The sequence below is a fragment of the Phyllostomus discolor genome, chromosome 8 (genome assembly GCF_004126475.2).
Source record: "Phyllostomus discolor isolate MPI-MPIP mPhyDis1 chromosome 8, mPhyDis1.pri.v3, whole genome shotgun sequence".
Classification (NCBI taxonomy): Eukaryota; Metazoa; Chordata; class Mammalia; order Chiroptera; family Phyllostomidae; genus Phyllostomus; species Phyllostomus discolor.
The window spans coordinates 64,365,129-64,381,685 of record NC_040910.2 but is presented as its reverse complement, the minus strand read 5'-3'; the positions used below and the strand labels follow the sequence as shown (position 1 = coordinate 64,381,685).

The 16,557-nt window shown below is 41.2% G+C and overlaps 1 long non-coding RNA gene across 1 annotated transcript; it reads left to right on the top strand.

Annotated features, from left to right (window-relative positions):
- Nucleotides 1–243: 243 nt before the first annotated feature.
- LOC118502306 lies at nt 244–13,514 on the top strand. The gene is made up of 3 exons (XR_004905016.1): nt 244–395; nt 9,939–9,940; nt 13,500–13,514. It is a non-coding gene; the product is annotated as an uncharacterized LOC118502306 (long non-coding RNA).
- Nucleotides 13,515–16,557: the final 3,043 nt, after the last annotated feature.

The following is a 16,557-nucleotide window of genomic DNA, read 5'->3' as shown; positions in this document are numbered from 1 at the left end:
GAAAGGACTTTTGATGGTGGGCCATGAGAAGGTACCACATGGCTTTGGATTAACTGGAGATCCTGGCAGCGACACAGCTGATGGTGCTGGAAGACTGAATCATGGTCTTCTACTTCTTTTCTTGAGATACGGTACCCCAGATTAGGGCAGAGGGAGAAGGAAGGACTGTTTGTGTCTGTGGGTATCCTAAAAGACTTTAATATTTTAATGAAGACAGTGGGTCATTACTTTAAGTCTGTATAGCTTTAAATAAATATTTCCTTTCCTTTTCACAAATCTCTGGCATTGAGAGATGTCTTTCCTCTGGTGGCAGGCATAGAGAACCTAGTGGGGGGTCCTTTCAGTAACACTATAGTGTACACCCCCCCTTGACCCTGTTCTGTAACAGCCTCTCTGTTATTTTGGCTCCTATTGCACATGTGTCATAGAAGCACCTTCCCTTACACCTTTTTGACTTGTTCTGCACACATGCTATATCCTTGCTATCTGGGTGAGTGGACCCAACAGACTGAAAAGTCGGACTTTCCTCCCTGTACAGGGGAGGGTCGGGTCGCTAATCTATTTTGCCAGCAGCTGTGATCCCCTTGAGTGTGTGAAGATGTAGTTTCTTGGCTAAGCAAGGAGGCTGATGCTCCCTGGTTGATTATGCTCATTAATGTCCAATTCCCTTTGCTCCTTCCTTTATTAATATCTAGCTACCTACACTAGCAAATAGAATGAATACTTTAATACACAAAATATGTTAAAGAACTTGTTGACAAGGTGAACTGTAATGATTAAATAAATAAAATGGAGTTGTAAAAATCATTTGTATGGAGAAATCCCAAACACCCATAAACACATGTAATAAAATGAACTGGAAAGAAATATTACAAAACCTTCACAGAAGTCATTCCTGGGTGACAGAATGACCAGTGATATTCGTTTTCCTGCATTACTCCACCCTGTCTACCATTCATATGTAACATATTTGTGAAGGAAACCAAAATTTTGCCACCCTGAGGCTGCCTTTTGGAATATCGATTTTGTTGTTTATTAAGAAATATAAGTCTCAGAAAGAAACTTTGGCCCTCCCCCCCTTACCTGCCCAAGAAATTCAGACAGAAAAATCTGTTTTAGGATGGAAGCCTTGGTTTAATCAACATAAGAACCTCCACCCCAGCATTATGAAGAGTCAAAGCTTGTCAGCTGGATACCTCGTGTCCCCTTGTTTCTGAGTTACCTGTCAAGAATGTTCCTGCCATTCTCACTTCTGAAATCTAATACCCATGTTCCCCTTGTCTCCTTTGTCCAAAACGTCATATATACCCAATGTTGCCTCACTCTTAGAACTTTTCATGCTTATGTGAATTCCCCATGTGCATGTACTGAAACACTGATTTTTTTCCTATTAATCTGTATGGGTTAATTTGATTATTAGCACAACGAGAACAGCTTAGAAGATGGGAGGAAAATTATTCATATTTCTTTAGTCTCCACATTTGCAATTATAAATTAATTCATTAATGATTTGTTGGAGATGCTGATCTCTTGAAACTTCGAGCCGAGGCTCAGGAAGCTCTGCGATGTGGAGAGCAGCTGGATGCTAGCGGAGGGCACCACAAGCCAGCACGGGACTGTGCGCCTGTCTCCCAAAGCACTGTCTGCTTCGGGGAGATGAAGTTTTGTAAGAAAGGCTCACCCATGCCTTTTCTCTCACATCCACTATTGGATACTCACGGGAAATTACAAGGGGTGGGAGCAAGGGCTGACGGTGCCACCGCGTTATAGGCAGCTGTAATAGGAGAAGCAGGGGCTGGGTCCTCTTAGGAGACTCACCAGCCAGGAAAGGATTTCACCAATGATGATGAACTCCTTTGGCAGAAATTCTGAAGAACAAGTTAACTATTTAGAAAGATGCTGCGTCAGTGTTTTCCTACAGCCACACAATGACACTGATGGTGACCACTAGATACAAAAGTGAAATAACAGATTTTTTGAGCCAGATTTAATCTGGCTCAGATACACTCAAGCATGTCAGCTTTATTCACAGGTTAGCCAACGAGCCCTTTCTCGGTACACACGAAGCCGCCTGCCTCAACTGTGGACCTGGCCCATCCCTTCTAGCCCCACCACCCCTGCAGAGACAACGGCCTGCCGGTCCTGAGATAATGCAGAGAGAAACTGCCCATCAATCTCTTTTAGGTTGTTTCTCTCTGGTATCCAAACATCATTAACCCAGTGAAAAACTCAGTAGAACCAGCTGCACGGCTTCATGTGGACACAAAAGTAAACCGGTGTCCTGAGAGCCAGAGCAGACGTGTTTGTTCATTCCACACCCTCCAGCTCAGCTCACCTCTACTTCTGTGTAACTGGAAGCCGTAAGGACAATGTGATGCCCCTGTGCTGAGCTACCCTAATGCATGAAAGTGTGGTTAAGATGGGCGATCTCCCCACAGAGCCCTGACTTTGCTATTACAGTTTTTTCTGGAAAAGAGTGGATGCTCCTATCCCCCTGGCTTGCTAGCTTGCTTGCTGTCTCTCCCTCTCTCTGTCTCTCTCTCTCTCTCTTTCATTCTGTGGATGAGGGGTCAGGCAAATTGTTAAGCTAATTCAAGAATCACTTCCTCCCCAAAGCTGCCCCTCAGTTTTATCCAGGTGTCTGATCCTTTTATGTTTATCTTCTCTCTAGCAGTTTATATCAGTACCCAATTGTTAGTCTGCCTCTCCCAATAGATTTGAGCTCTTGAAAAATTAATAATTACAGTAACAGGTACCATTTAGTGCTTTCTATTGCACTAATTACTGTACTAAGCACTTGATATTTATTACATTTTTATAACATGATTTATAACATTTACATCATTTATATCATTATCCATGCTTTATACTTAATATATCATTATAGATACATCCTTCAAATATTTATATGATTTCTTATAATAATCTAAAAGTAGATGCTACCATTACTCCCATTATCCAGATGCATAAACTGAGGCTTAAAGAAATTAATCATTTTGCCCAAGGTTACTAGCTAGTTGGGGGTAGACTGCAGGACTTAAGCACTCCAGATGAATGCTGACAGTGGAAACAACACAGACTTACTCAGCTTTTTATAGCCCCAAGGCCTGGCAGTGTGCCTAAAACACAGAAGATATCTAGGGTATATTTACCGAACACATACCTGATGTGTCTGATAGCAAAGCAAGACAAAGAGCACCTGGTTGAGGAAGCAGTAAAGCCTCAGGAAAATTCAGTTTAAATGGGACATCCCGATGGCTTCTTTGATGACACTCTTCTTAAGGTCTTCATAGCAGCATCTGGAGTTATGTAAGCTAATTTGTTTTAGCTCCCACACTAGTTAGTTATCACAGACCTGGAGTGCCATCTCTCATTCAACTAAAAAAAAAAAAGTGAATGAACACATGGATGAATGAAATGCATTAACTTTCCCCCCAGTGCAGTTCATTTTCATGCCTCTCTAAGTTAAGAATAACAAAAGCCTTCCCCTTCATTCCAGCTGAAAAGCATGCACTCACTAAGTATGGTCAGTGTTTTTTTCTCTTGCTTAGTATCCCCTCCTGCAGGGCAATTCAGCGAGCTTGAGCTGGGCCAGACACCACCACGGAGAAAGAACTCTGACTAGGCCTCCTCTGGGCAGGGTCCTCCAGGAAAGACAGAACCCAGCCAGCTTTCCCCTTCCCTAGGGCCTTGCATCCTAGAGGTATGGTTGGATTTGACTTTACACAAATAAAGAAATGTGACACGTATTTATCCCCAAGTATCCTAAAGCAATAATCTTTTACAATTTTCTTTTCCTTTCCTGCCACCACAATATTGGTTCAGACCCTCGCCTCACATTAAAGCTGTGTAAATAACCTCCTTACCATAAATCAGAGGATTTCCGACGGAAGGGAAATCTGAGATTGGATCGATACCACACACACACATGCCCCTCTCCTTCCTTCATCTGAGAAAATACTGAGACCCAAGACGACAAAGGGGCTTCGGTCATGCCACAGGCACAAGGAGAACCCCAGCTCCCGGTGCCCTGCTGGTCTCCTGTTACCTAGCCGAGCTGCCTTTTGTTCTTGGATGGGCACTCTCATTTCTGAGGACCATTTTATAGGCTGTCTCTTTTCTATGTTAATAAGCAGAACTCGGCTTGCTCAAGAATGTAGGAAATTGCACATTTTTAAAACAACAGATTGATTGTGAGCTGTGCAGAGCTAAAAGATTACATTTCCTATAAATCTGTTTCCACTCAGGCCAGAGGTGCTTATTTAGTGGCCACTCCCGCCTCCCTGTGGAAACAGCCTGGTACTGCGTGCATAGAAAAGAACGATCCCAGCACACATCTGGCTGCAATTTTCTTAAGGATATATTTGCAAATGAATTTTGACCCCCGTTCATCCTGACTTGAGTGGTATGGCCACTGGAATATAAGGGAATTCCAAAGAAATCGGGAAATCCCACGGAAATTCATGACTGTTCATTTCCCTTTAAACCGTGGTGCAAAGGCGGAGTTTTCACAAAAAGCAGTTCAGAACCGTGGGAAGAATTTGCTCCTTAGTAACGAATGCTATTTTGAACCGACTTGGGAATGACTTACATCCTCCTACCTATCTCCAAGTTCCACATCTGCAGCATCTGCCCAGACTCCCTGGTCTTCGCGCTCCATTCGCCATTTCTTGGAACCAGATTTTCATAACATAACCAACATTCCCGATTCTCAGTGGATTAACACAGCAAAAAGACTTGAAAAGCCCCTTGCTGACTCGTAGAATGTCAGTGTCCACAGCGGCATATGCAGGCCCACATGATGGTCCACATGGCTCTGGCACCTTCTAGACATCAAGAAATTTAACTTGTAGATGTAAAAATACAGAAAATGGAAAGAATTAGAAACGAAGGTCTCACCCCTTTCCAAGATTTTCATTAATAATTATGAAGTATGAACAGTAACTCAGAGGCACAACATCTATAACTAGTGTGGGAGCTAAAACAAATTAATACTTTTTCTCCCACCTTCTAAGTTCTTCTGGGTGAATTAATATTCAAATTAACAGACCCAGATTAACAGGAGAAAATCAAGTTTTAATACATGCACATGGGGAATTCACATAAGCATGAAAATTCCAAAGAGAATGAGGCAACACTGGAATGTAGGACTGTTTGGACAAAGAGGACCGGGGCGGTGAAAGGAGGCCCTGGATTTCAGAAGTGAGAAGGGGCGATGTACAGGGAGTTGAAGAAGAGCAGAACACACATGGCAGGGAAACCTTGCTGGGCCACTCAGGAGCAATGGCATGCAAGCAGTACCTAGATGACTTACCCTGCTTAATTCAAATTTGTCTAAGGTGGCATCCTGAAATTCCTTTCCTGGAGCAGGCCTTTATATGTGAATCTCTTGGGCAGGAAAGAGGGTCGGGTCAGAGGTTCTTTCTGAGTCTTGTTTCTTAAGAAACAGCTTAAAATTGGTATCCCAAAAAGGCAGCTTCAGGGTGGCAAAACTTTGGTTCCCTTCAATAGATTTTAAAAAGTCCCCCAAATCATAAAAGTCAGTCTATATTTACTGGTATACACAGGTTTTCTCGTGTTATTCAGAAATGGCTGTTTGTTCATGTAAATGACCATAGTAATTTATCAGATTTTTCAAATGTCCAACAGCCCAGAGGAAGGGCTTTTTCAAAGTTGGCTCACCATTATCATCAAAGACTATAAAATAATAGAATATATATATTCTATTCTATATATTCCATACATATATTATATATCTATATTTATATATATGACACAGGGCTCCCAAAACCCTTATAAATTCCCAAGTGATAAGAGCCCCAGGACCACCTCATTCTAACAAGGTGACACTGGGTGGCTCCTGGATGAGGGCTGGGTGGAGGCTGGTCACCTGATCACCAGTAAGACCAAGCTATGATTAGCAACATTTCCAGATGGAAATGGAGTTAATAATTGATACTAATGAAGTGCCATAAAATTATAAAACTTCAGTGTTCAGGGAGCTTACAAGTTGGTGACACACCTCAACTCCACAGAGACAGAAGCTCCTGGGCCTGGGACCTCACCCCATGTAGCTCTCCATCTGGCTGTTCATCTGCAGCCTTTATTACATAATAAACTGGTAAATGTGTTTCCCTTAATTCATGGAATTGAACCCTTAACTGTGGCATCTCATGCTCTCTCCAAGTACACAGTGTCAGAATTGAGTTAAATCTTAGGACACCCAGCTATCGTCACAGAGAATTGTTGGATGTGAGAAACATCTCACTCCCTCACCCCCCACCAACACATACTTAGAGTCCAAAGTGGAAGTAGTGTGTGAGTAGAGGAGAGATAAGGAAAGAGGGGTTTTCCTACCCAGAGACCCAAGCTCCTGCTCTTTTTCTATCCCAGCCTCTATCCTCAGTGTATCAGCTTGTCCATTGTGGTCATGAGACAACTGCTATTCCAGGCATCCCTTGTAGACACAATATCCTGCTGAACGGGAGGTGCATTTGCACCTATGCATCTCTTTGATTAAAGAGAACCCCTCTCCCAGAAGCTGCCAGCAGGTTTCTCCTCAGGTGCCATTTTCCAGGATTGAGTCACAGGCCTGTCTTAGCTGCCAGGGAAGCTGGGAAAGTACTCAAGGCATCACATTTGGCCCTATTGTAAGAGGAGGTCTTGCCAGGAGGAATAGGCAGATGTGATAATTTGGTAGTCCACTAATTATGCTATAAATTTTACCTTTACACAGCCAATCACAAAGTTACAGTTTTTCTTTTTTCTTTTTTTTATTCTCAAGTGATTGACATTATACTATGAGCCCTTTCCCTGTAAGCAGCGTACCCATGTGCACCCATCCATCTCTACACATACAGAGAGAGACAGAGACAGACAGAGACTGAGAGAGAGATCCAGTGCATTCATTCAGCCAACAAATATATCTTGTCTTTATATATGTCAACACAGTGCTGGATGGTGAATATCCAAGAGTAAACAAAGTAATTATGGTCCAAGCAGAAATTATGGTCCAAGCAGAGGAGCTACCCAGGCCACAGGCAATGGCAGACCGTGATGGAGCTCCAAGGGGTAAGCAGGATGGGAGTGGCGGCAGAACACACAAACACAAGTTGGATGGGCAGGGCTCCCTTGGGTTCACTCCTGAGGCAGCGTGCACTGAGCTCTGAGCACCCCATCAGTCAGCCAACCTATAGCAATGCAAATGAGGGCTAGGAAGCTGTGGGTAACCTTCAGGAGAGTAGGAGGAAGAGTGGATCACCAAGCAAACTAGGGAATGGGAAGAGATGAGAGGGAATTGTGGGATAGAAGAGGAAGGGAGTAAGTAGATGTAAGACTATAAGAAAGGCAGTGTTAAGATGGTTAGAGCATTGTCCTAATATGCCAAGGTTGCAGGTTTGATCCCAGGTCAGGGCACATACAAGAATCAACAAATGGCCCTAGCTAGTGTGGCTCACTGGATTGAGCGCCAGCCTTCAAACCAAAAGGAACTGGGATCTCTAGTTCGATTCTCAGTCTAGGGCAAATGCATGGGTTGTGGGCCAGCTGTCCTGTAAGGGGCGCATGAGAGATGACCACACATTGATGCTTCTCTCCCTCCCTTCCCCTCTCTAAAAATAAATAAATAAAATCTTTTTTAAAAGTATCAACAAACAAATGCATAAATAATTGGAACAACAAATCAATGTTTCCCCCTCCTCTCAAATTAATACATTTTTAAAAATTTTAAAAGAGCACTGTTACTAACACCTCGTCTTTCTATCAGGTCAACTTTCTACTGACAAAAGGAGATGAACAAGAAGTGGAGGCAAACCTGAAGCAGATCTGTGTTCTGATGGAGACGCCTGTGCATCGTGGTACTGGAACAAAAGACAGCTGGGGCTGACCTTTGGCTTCTACTCCAGCACCAGCAGCTCTGTTCCCTTGGGATCTGGGAAAAAGAGGGTGCACCTGTTGCATTTGACTTTTCTTCAATCACAGGTACAAGGAGCAAATGTGATGCTTGCAGATGGTTGTGGGGCAAGGGAGACATGATTTTTAAGCAACAACAAGAAAAAAGACCCTTGGTCCACAGCACATCTTCCCTCAACTTGCAAGCTGCTGGAGTGTTCAGATGGAGTCACAGATTTTCATTACTTAAAGAAAAGTAAAAGAATGAAAGACAGATGCCCAGGTCTGAACAAGATCCTGTGTCAGATTGTTTCCCAGGGAAGCTAGAGTCTCAAGTGCTAGACCTGGTCCAAAGGCATAAGGCCTGGGGCCCTGGGCAGGGAAAAGTACCTAGGACTAGGGAGGTGGTCAGTCTAGGGTAGATTGGACTAGAGGAGACAGGGAGAGCTAAGATTGACCTTCCAGGTGCAAATTAAAAATCTTGGCCATTGGTCAAACCAACTTTGCTGTCAATTAGATTGCAGCTTTCCAGAGAGAAGAGTTCTGTTCTGTTCCAGGACTGCAGGGCTGAAGCTGTGAATACCAAATGGGGACATAGGGGCGGCAGCAGCAGGGTTGCTGAATGGGACAATCATATTTAAGCAGGAGGCTTGTTGGGGAGGAAAAGTAGCTTTCTCCTACCCTTTTTGGTTCTTGACTGGGTCTCTGTAACAAAGGACAGATTAACAAGAGAAAAGTTTACACATTTATTTAATACAAGTTTTACATGACACTGGAGAATTCATTAAGAAAAAAAGACCTAAAGAAGCAGTTAAATCTGAGTATTTCTATGCTAGGTTTGATGAAAAGTGGGAAGTCCTGGGAATGCATGATAGAACAAAGAGTATGAGTTTATTCAGATTTCTCTCAACTGCCTATTATATACAGAGATAATGATATTTCTCTCCTCTGGGTTAATGGAGGGCATGTTCCTACTCATGAGTTTCAGGGGAAGGTCAGAAAGTCCTTCTGTTCCTGCCACTTCTCAAGTTCCTTCAGTTAAAATATTCAATATGCTAGGTGCCATATTTTGGGGTATTACCCCAAACCTTGTCATGCTTATTCACAGCAAAATATTGGAAACAAATGCTAGGAACAACTCAGCATTAATTGCCAGGTATTGTCTTGAATTCTGAGATTTTTCCTTGGGTAAACTATTTAACATTTCCACACTTCAGTTTCTTCTTTTTAAAAACAGGACTACTGTGGGTACTCACCTAGTGATCCTGTATAAACCCCAAGCCTTTCCTCAGTTCTTGTAGTGTGCATCTTGAATAAAACCTGCACACATGGAGGTGTGTGGGCTGTTGCATGTCATACTGCTGCTTTAAGAAACACTGGACTTTTTTAGACCAAGTATTAGCAGTGAAATGGCACGAGAATGTTACTAGCAATAAGGCCTTGGTTTAGCAACCTCAGTACTGGAGTTCTGGCTAAAAAATATTTCAGAGCCAAGACTCAAATACAAGCAAAAGTTTATTTAGAACATCACAGAGATGGAAAAGGTGAGCCAGCTGGCCTGTGTGGGCTCAGGAAACAAGTTACAGAGGCAAAGGAATGGCCCTTGGAGCTTAGGGAAAAAAAGGCAGAATGTACCTCTGGGAAAGAGAGGGGGAAAGACATGAGTGTGCTGAGAGAGAGAGAAAGAGAGAGAGAGAACACCCTGGGAGAAGAAGGAATTAGGAAAATGCAAGGGCTTGCTCAAGAGAGAAAAAGAGCATGCTGGGTCCTCTGTCCTGAGGGTTTTTACTGGGAGGTCCCAGGGGAGGATCTCAATAGAATGTTCATCAACTTTCCAGGTCTGTCCTTTCAGGGTCATGGTCTCTACTGATTTGTCAGCACCAGGACAGGGGGTCATTCATCATCACAGCTGGTCCTGATGTCAGCCATGGCTTCCACCCACCTGGCCTTGCTGCTTTTCTGGGTCTGGAGCCAAAACAAGACTGAGGCCTAGATGTTATCTTCAGGGCTCAGTGATTAATAGAATGGTCATGCAAGGGCTTGTACAGGAGTCAGAGGAGGCTATTCTCCCACACTTTTGTCCTTTCTCTAAGGCGGTCAACCACATGAGTAGCAATCTGAAAAATCAGGAGTCTAAACTGCATTACCAGCAATATTATAGGGGAGGAAAGGTACCCTGGGGACAGGCCCCACCAAGTTTTACCCATTGCTAGGTAGCCAGGGCTTTCTGCCCTCGAGACCCTCAGTACCTGGCCCATTGTTCCTGCTCTGCTCATGCCTCGCTAACTGCCTACTGCACAAGTACCTCCTTTTTCCCTATTAGCCTTTATCTTTGTACCTTTTAGCTATATTGCCTGGATTTAGCTTCTCAGTGGGTTCTATGCTAAAGATTACCCCAACAAGATTCTTTTTCATTCCATGTAATTGTTTGCCTCACACTTGTTGGCATTCCCCATACTTACTGGGTAGTTTCTCCCATCTCTTTCTTGAGCAAACAATAAGGTCTTCAATTTACCTGAATGTGAAAAGACCAAACCTTCTGGGAATCCTCTAATTGGCAGCTCAGGCCCTGCTCCCTTCTCCGCAGGGACCATAGCCCATCTGCTCTCACATCTTCCCAAAGCTGCTTTAGCTACTGTGCTGACTTCTGCATATTCTGTACTATTTCACATACATCCTAGACAGAATGTCTGTCCTAAAAACGAGATCATCTATTTTCCCCTCTTTGGGAGGACACCCTAATTTTTTGATGAATGAATTCTACTGTGTGTGCATATATATGAAACACGTTAATATAAAGGGCTCCCTAGATTTTTAATGAATTAATTATATAATATATTATAGTTATATATAGTTGTATTATATACAATATATTATACATAATAACAATTAACTATATGTCTTCCCACAAGAATAAGAGTTCCTTGAGGACAAAGGATATTTTTTTCATCTCTCTAGGACTTTAAATGATGGCTAATGAAATGAATGAATCTATTATAAACTTGCTATAGACTTTAAATGATTGCTAATGAAATGAATGAATCTATTACAAACTTGCTATAGACTTTAAATGATTGCTAATGAAATGAATGAATCTATTACAAACTTGCTATAAATATAGAGATCTATTATTATAGACTTTAAATGATTTTATATTGATTGCTAATGAAATGAATGAATCTATTACAAACTTGCTATAAATATAGAGTTCTGTTATTATAATTTTTTGCTTTTAAATATTTTTAAAGTAATAAAGTTATCAATTTTCTATAAGAAACTTTCCCGTTACCCCTTTAGTTCTTCTGGCTGGTTGAATAACTCAAATGGCATTCAGCAGATTAAGAGGAAAAAAATTGAATTTAATACATGCACATAATGAATTCACATAGGCATGAAAATTGCAAAGATAATAAGGCAAAATAAAGTATCCATAATATGTTTGACTAAAGGAGAGGGGAGGAGGTAGACAATTCACAGGTAGATGAGAAGGAGCAAACATTTGGTAAATAAATTCTTGCAGGGCCAGCCAGAAACAGTGGGACACAAAGGGGAAGCTGAAGAGCAAATATTTGCTTGGGTGCTCCCTGACTGCTACACTCAATTTATATGTGCTAATCATATGCTAAAGTTCCCTTCCTGAAGCAGGCTTTTCTATCTGAATATTCTTAGGCAGGTAAGAGGGAGGTAAAAACAAAACAAAACAAAACAAAACATCCCTCTTCCTAAGTTTATTGGGTTTTCATTGTTTTCAGCTGGAAAAAATCAGCATGCCAGGGTGGATGGCATCTTCCAAGGAGTCTCCTTCCCAACCCCAGGACAGGAAGGAAGTGTTTTATACATTTCCAAGTTCTTTCCAAACAGATCACAAATTCCAGACCCATAAAGAGAAAGACTGACTAATTGATACCCAAAAAGGTATTTTTAAATTCTGTATTATCAGTAAGAATAAGATCATACACTCAAAGAAAAGCAAACAAAACAGAACAGAAATAAGAGCAATATAGGAAAGCTAAATAATCAATTCCCATTTTTTGTTTTTGCAAAGCATTTACACAGTCAATACAAAATGTGAGTGAACAAGTAAGAGACATGGGCAGCTTGAACAAGGATTAAATACAGTGGTCTATAATCAGAAAAAACTCCCCCCACCCTCTTTCCTGCCCATGAGGTTCAGACAGAGAAACTTGCTTCAGGAGGAGAACTTAGGATGTCTCCTTAGCCTAATGTGAAATATGTACAATAAATAGAGGGCTTCATACAGGGACCTGTTAGCTACATCCTCCTTGTGTCCCATGGCTTCTGAGTTCTCTGGGAGGGTTTCCCTGCCATGTGTGTACTGCTCTTCTTCAACTACCTATAAATCACTCATTCTCACTTCTGAAGTCTAGGACCTTGTTTCCACCCCCCTTTTCTCCTCTGTCCAGAATGTCTTACATACCCAGTCTTACATTGCCTCACTGCCTTTGGAATTTTTATGTTTATGTGAATATCCCATGTTCATGTATTAAAACTTGATTTTCTCCTGTTAATTTGTTCCTACTAATTGGATTATTCGCCCAGCCAGAAGAATTTAGAAGGTGGGGAAAACATTTTAATATTTTTTTTAGCCTGCACAGTTTAGTGAGCCAGCCAGGAAAATTACTGGCGGCAACACTGCTAGCTCTCTGGGCGGCAGCTGCTGAGAGATCATGGGCAGCTGACCACAGGCTGCAGAGGTGGTAAGCATTCACCCTGCCAGCCTCTCTGATTTCTTATCTGCAGAATCTGGTGGGAGTTGGAAGTAATGAGGTTTTTTGGTCTCTCATCTAAATTTAGATTGGTGGGAAAAAATATTTATGAAACTAGTTTCTTGAGCAAACACTCTGGTAAAAACTTGTTTTGAGTACCCTTGTATTAACCCTGTTCCTTCCAGAGAGGGTCTCATCTCTGCCAGTTTAATGAGACATATGCATCTGGCAGACAGCTAAACAGGCTGTGGATGCAACCTTGGGGAGTCTTAAACCTTATCCTGTTCAAAAGGGAAGAAAGCACACGATCCCTTGTGTTTTGGAGGAGCTGTTCAAAGACAGCACACCCTACCCTATCTTGCATAGGCTGGCTAACTCTGAGAATGAGCTGCGGGATCTGTAAGGGCTATGTCCTTTGCTTTAAGCTCTTAGGGACACCTTTTGCTTTCCTAGTTAGGTCACAAAAGGCTTATTGGCTAAAGTTTCTGTAAATCTTACTGTCACTGGCCAGAAGATGGATATTTTGAATTGGAAAAATTTCTAAATTTAAAAATTTTAGAGATTTCTCATATTGGTATAGTAACTAGCCATTAAGACTCCTTTAATAAGATGGAAGGAAAGAAATTAGAACAAAAATCAAAGTCTACACAGTCAGAACCCTTACTATTTTCCTTCAAGTATTTGCAGATATTATAAAAAAACAAACAACCCCCCCCCAACACTTGAAATACAATTGACCTGCACTTAAATAGATACACAGATATATCATTGTCTTAAGACTTTTGAATTTGACACTTAGCTTTTTTTGGTTTTACAGATGCTAATTGATTCAATTAACAGAGAATTTTTTTAAAAGACAGAAAGTTAGAAATTTCCTTACAGTGTAAAAAATTTTTAAAAATTATTGAGACAAAAGATCCTGAGAATTGGTATATTTGAATAGGTTTTAAAGAGCTTAATAACTGACCAGAAATTTAGCATAATTAGAAGCTAACTGTTCAAGGTCTGATAGGAATTTTTAAAATTGGAAAAGTAACACTTTTAATATAAGCAATGGAGGCATCTTGTGCCTTGAGCTCTTTTCCTTTTTTACATCCTCCTTAAAAATTATCAAAGAGAAATAAAAAATTTTGTGTCTTCTTTACAATTATTAGTAATTTTTCTTATGTACAAAATCCGTTTGTAATGTTTGCCTTTATTTACATACTACATATATGTGGCATGTTTTCTGCCTCCAGATAGTTTACTAGACTGTAATATTTAATTTGCTTAAAGAAATTAAATGCTTATATAAATTAAGAAATAGAATAAAACCTAACTCAAGTTTTTTTCAGGGTCAAATGATCTAAGAAAAAATTTGATATTTTCTTATAAGCTGGTAAATTTTGGTAAATTAAATAGACATGGATTTTAGAGTTATTAACATTGAATATGGTATTTTTATTTTACCTGGATTTACAAAAATAAGTTTATATTATATTTGTTACAAAACTCATTAAGAAAATAGCTTGGGTGTAATAATTAACTTTGAAATCTTATAGCATCATTAAGAACTAATAAGTAGACATAAATAAACGACTTTTTAACAAAAGTTTTCAATAATAATTATGTTGTATTATATAAATAGCATCTAAGACTCAGCTGTGATTCAGCGCCAGACCAGAGAAGCGAAACAACCCCACTGAGCAGGTCCTTGAAAAACAAGACAGAACAACACCATGGCTGACATTAATGTCACCAGAAAGGGACTGGGCCCAGAGTGAGTCTGCCTCTGACCAGCCTATAGTGTGTGGGCTCTTGACTTTGTGCAGGAAAGATTTCACCAGACAAGTCCAGGTGATTTTGAGTGTACATGTATGAAAGCTGGAGACAGTGAAACAAAGTGCTTAGGACAGAAGAATCAACAGGAGAGCCCAGGCCATGCTGCTCTGGCCTCCTAGAAACATTATAGGAAAGACATGAGCCAGACAGGACTGCAGGGGCTCGCTGAGAAGTGAAAGTCACAGTGACAGAAGTGGGCCAAAGCAGGGCTGCTTTAAGCTCACTGATAAGGCAGAGAAAAGGGGACCATGGAGATAGGTTCAGGGGTTGACCCAGAATAAGCTACTGCTGCTCTCTGCTCCCCTGGTTGCAAGTCGCATGGGGAAACTTGGAGTACATGAGAAAGAAAATAAAAGTACATGCTCAAGGGAAGGAGGGGGTGTGGGTGTGCTCCAAGAAGGAGGTGTAAGGGAGTTACATAAACTTCACTGGTGATAGATGAAGGGGGTGAGAGAAAGTAAAGCAGGGAAATCTCTGGGACTGTAAAAACAAGTAAAACAAGTTGCATACTTTTTTTATGTAGGTAGGTACAGAATAGTTAACAGTCAACAATGAACATAATAACAATAATAATGAAGGGACCTGTGATCTTTGCTCTACTCTGGTGTATTGGCAATGGATCCAGGTAAAAAAAAGAAAGAACCCTGGCATTCCAAAGGTTCATTTTGGTAATACAAAAAGACAGTAGACAGGTTCAATTAAGGTGCAGATTGAACTTTGTCAGGGCAAAACTGGCCTAGGACATGACTACCTGCCATGAGTTGTTTTAGCTAGAAAGTTTTAATTTCAGTCCATTCTATGTGGTTACTTTAGGTCTCTAAGATTGTCAGGCCCTATATGATGGGCTTGTCAGGTTCAGTATGTGACTCCTTTTTCATCCACAGGAGAGAGCAAAAGTCCACGCCCAGGAAAAGGAGGGACACAAGTATGCTGTAAGGAGAGAGCCTGATGGCTTCCTTTATCTTTAGGGTTTTTATCTGCTTTCCAAAGGTGGGGAGTTTAGGGAGGTCTCAGGGGAGGATCTCCATAGGATATTCATCAGCTTTCCAGGTGTGCCCTTCAATATGCTGATTCATCAAAAATAAGCATTTAAAGGTATAAGGGTATTTTCCAGGCAGTTTCTCCCTCAGAGAAGTCACTAAAGAGGGACTGGGACCATGGATCTGCCCAGCACAGTCTGGAGTTTTACACACTTGCCTCCATTTGCTCCCAAGTGTCCTTGGTTAGGGGAAACCTTGCAATTTATCATCTGGCTGTAAACTGTTCGAACAGTTTGTTCAGCTGTCTGTCCCAGTTCTCTCATTCCACTTGCCACAGAATTTTCCGCACTTCTTACTATCTTGCCTCATTAGGACCAGATGCAGTGATCAACTGCGCACAACATTCTCTTCAACCAATCAGCAGAGACTCCCTTAGTCACCAAGATTAATGATTTTCCCCCTATACAACCCACCTTCTAGAAGCCTGGTCTTAGACTACCAGCTTACTGTGGCTCCAAGCTTAGCAACATTCCTTAAATAAACGTTTACTTTTTTGCTGCAAATCCTGTTTATATTTGATTAGACTTTGATGAACCCAGGCAAATAAACCCTTTATTTTGGAAACACTCCTTATGGATCTATATTTAATATACAATAAAATATAGAAAATTCAAGAATCTTTTTTCAGCCCTGGCTGGCATAGCTCAGTGGATTGAGTGCAGGCTGCGAAGCAAAGTGTCACAGGTTCGATTCCCAGTCAGGGTACATGCCTGGATTGCAGGCCATGACCCCCAGCAACCACACATTGATGTTTCTCTCTCTCTCTCTTTCTCCCTCCCTTCCCTCTCTAAAAATAAATAAATAAAATATTTTAAAAAAAGAATCTGTTTTCAAGGATTGCTTATAAAAAGCAATGAAAGATTAAATGTGTTTCTTGGAAGGAAAGAGATGTGCCTCTTTGACTTTAAGCTGATTATCAAGAAACAAAGAAACTTTGACCCTCCTCCCATTTCCTGCCCATTAGGTTCAGACAGAGAAACTTGCTTCAGGAAGGAGAGCTTAGGATGTCACCTTCACCTAATTTGAAGTTAATTATAGTAAATTAAGGGTTTCATACAGAGACCTTTTCACTACATACT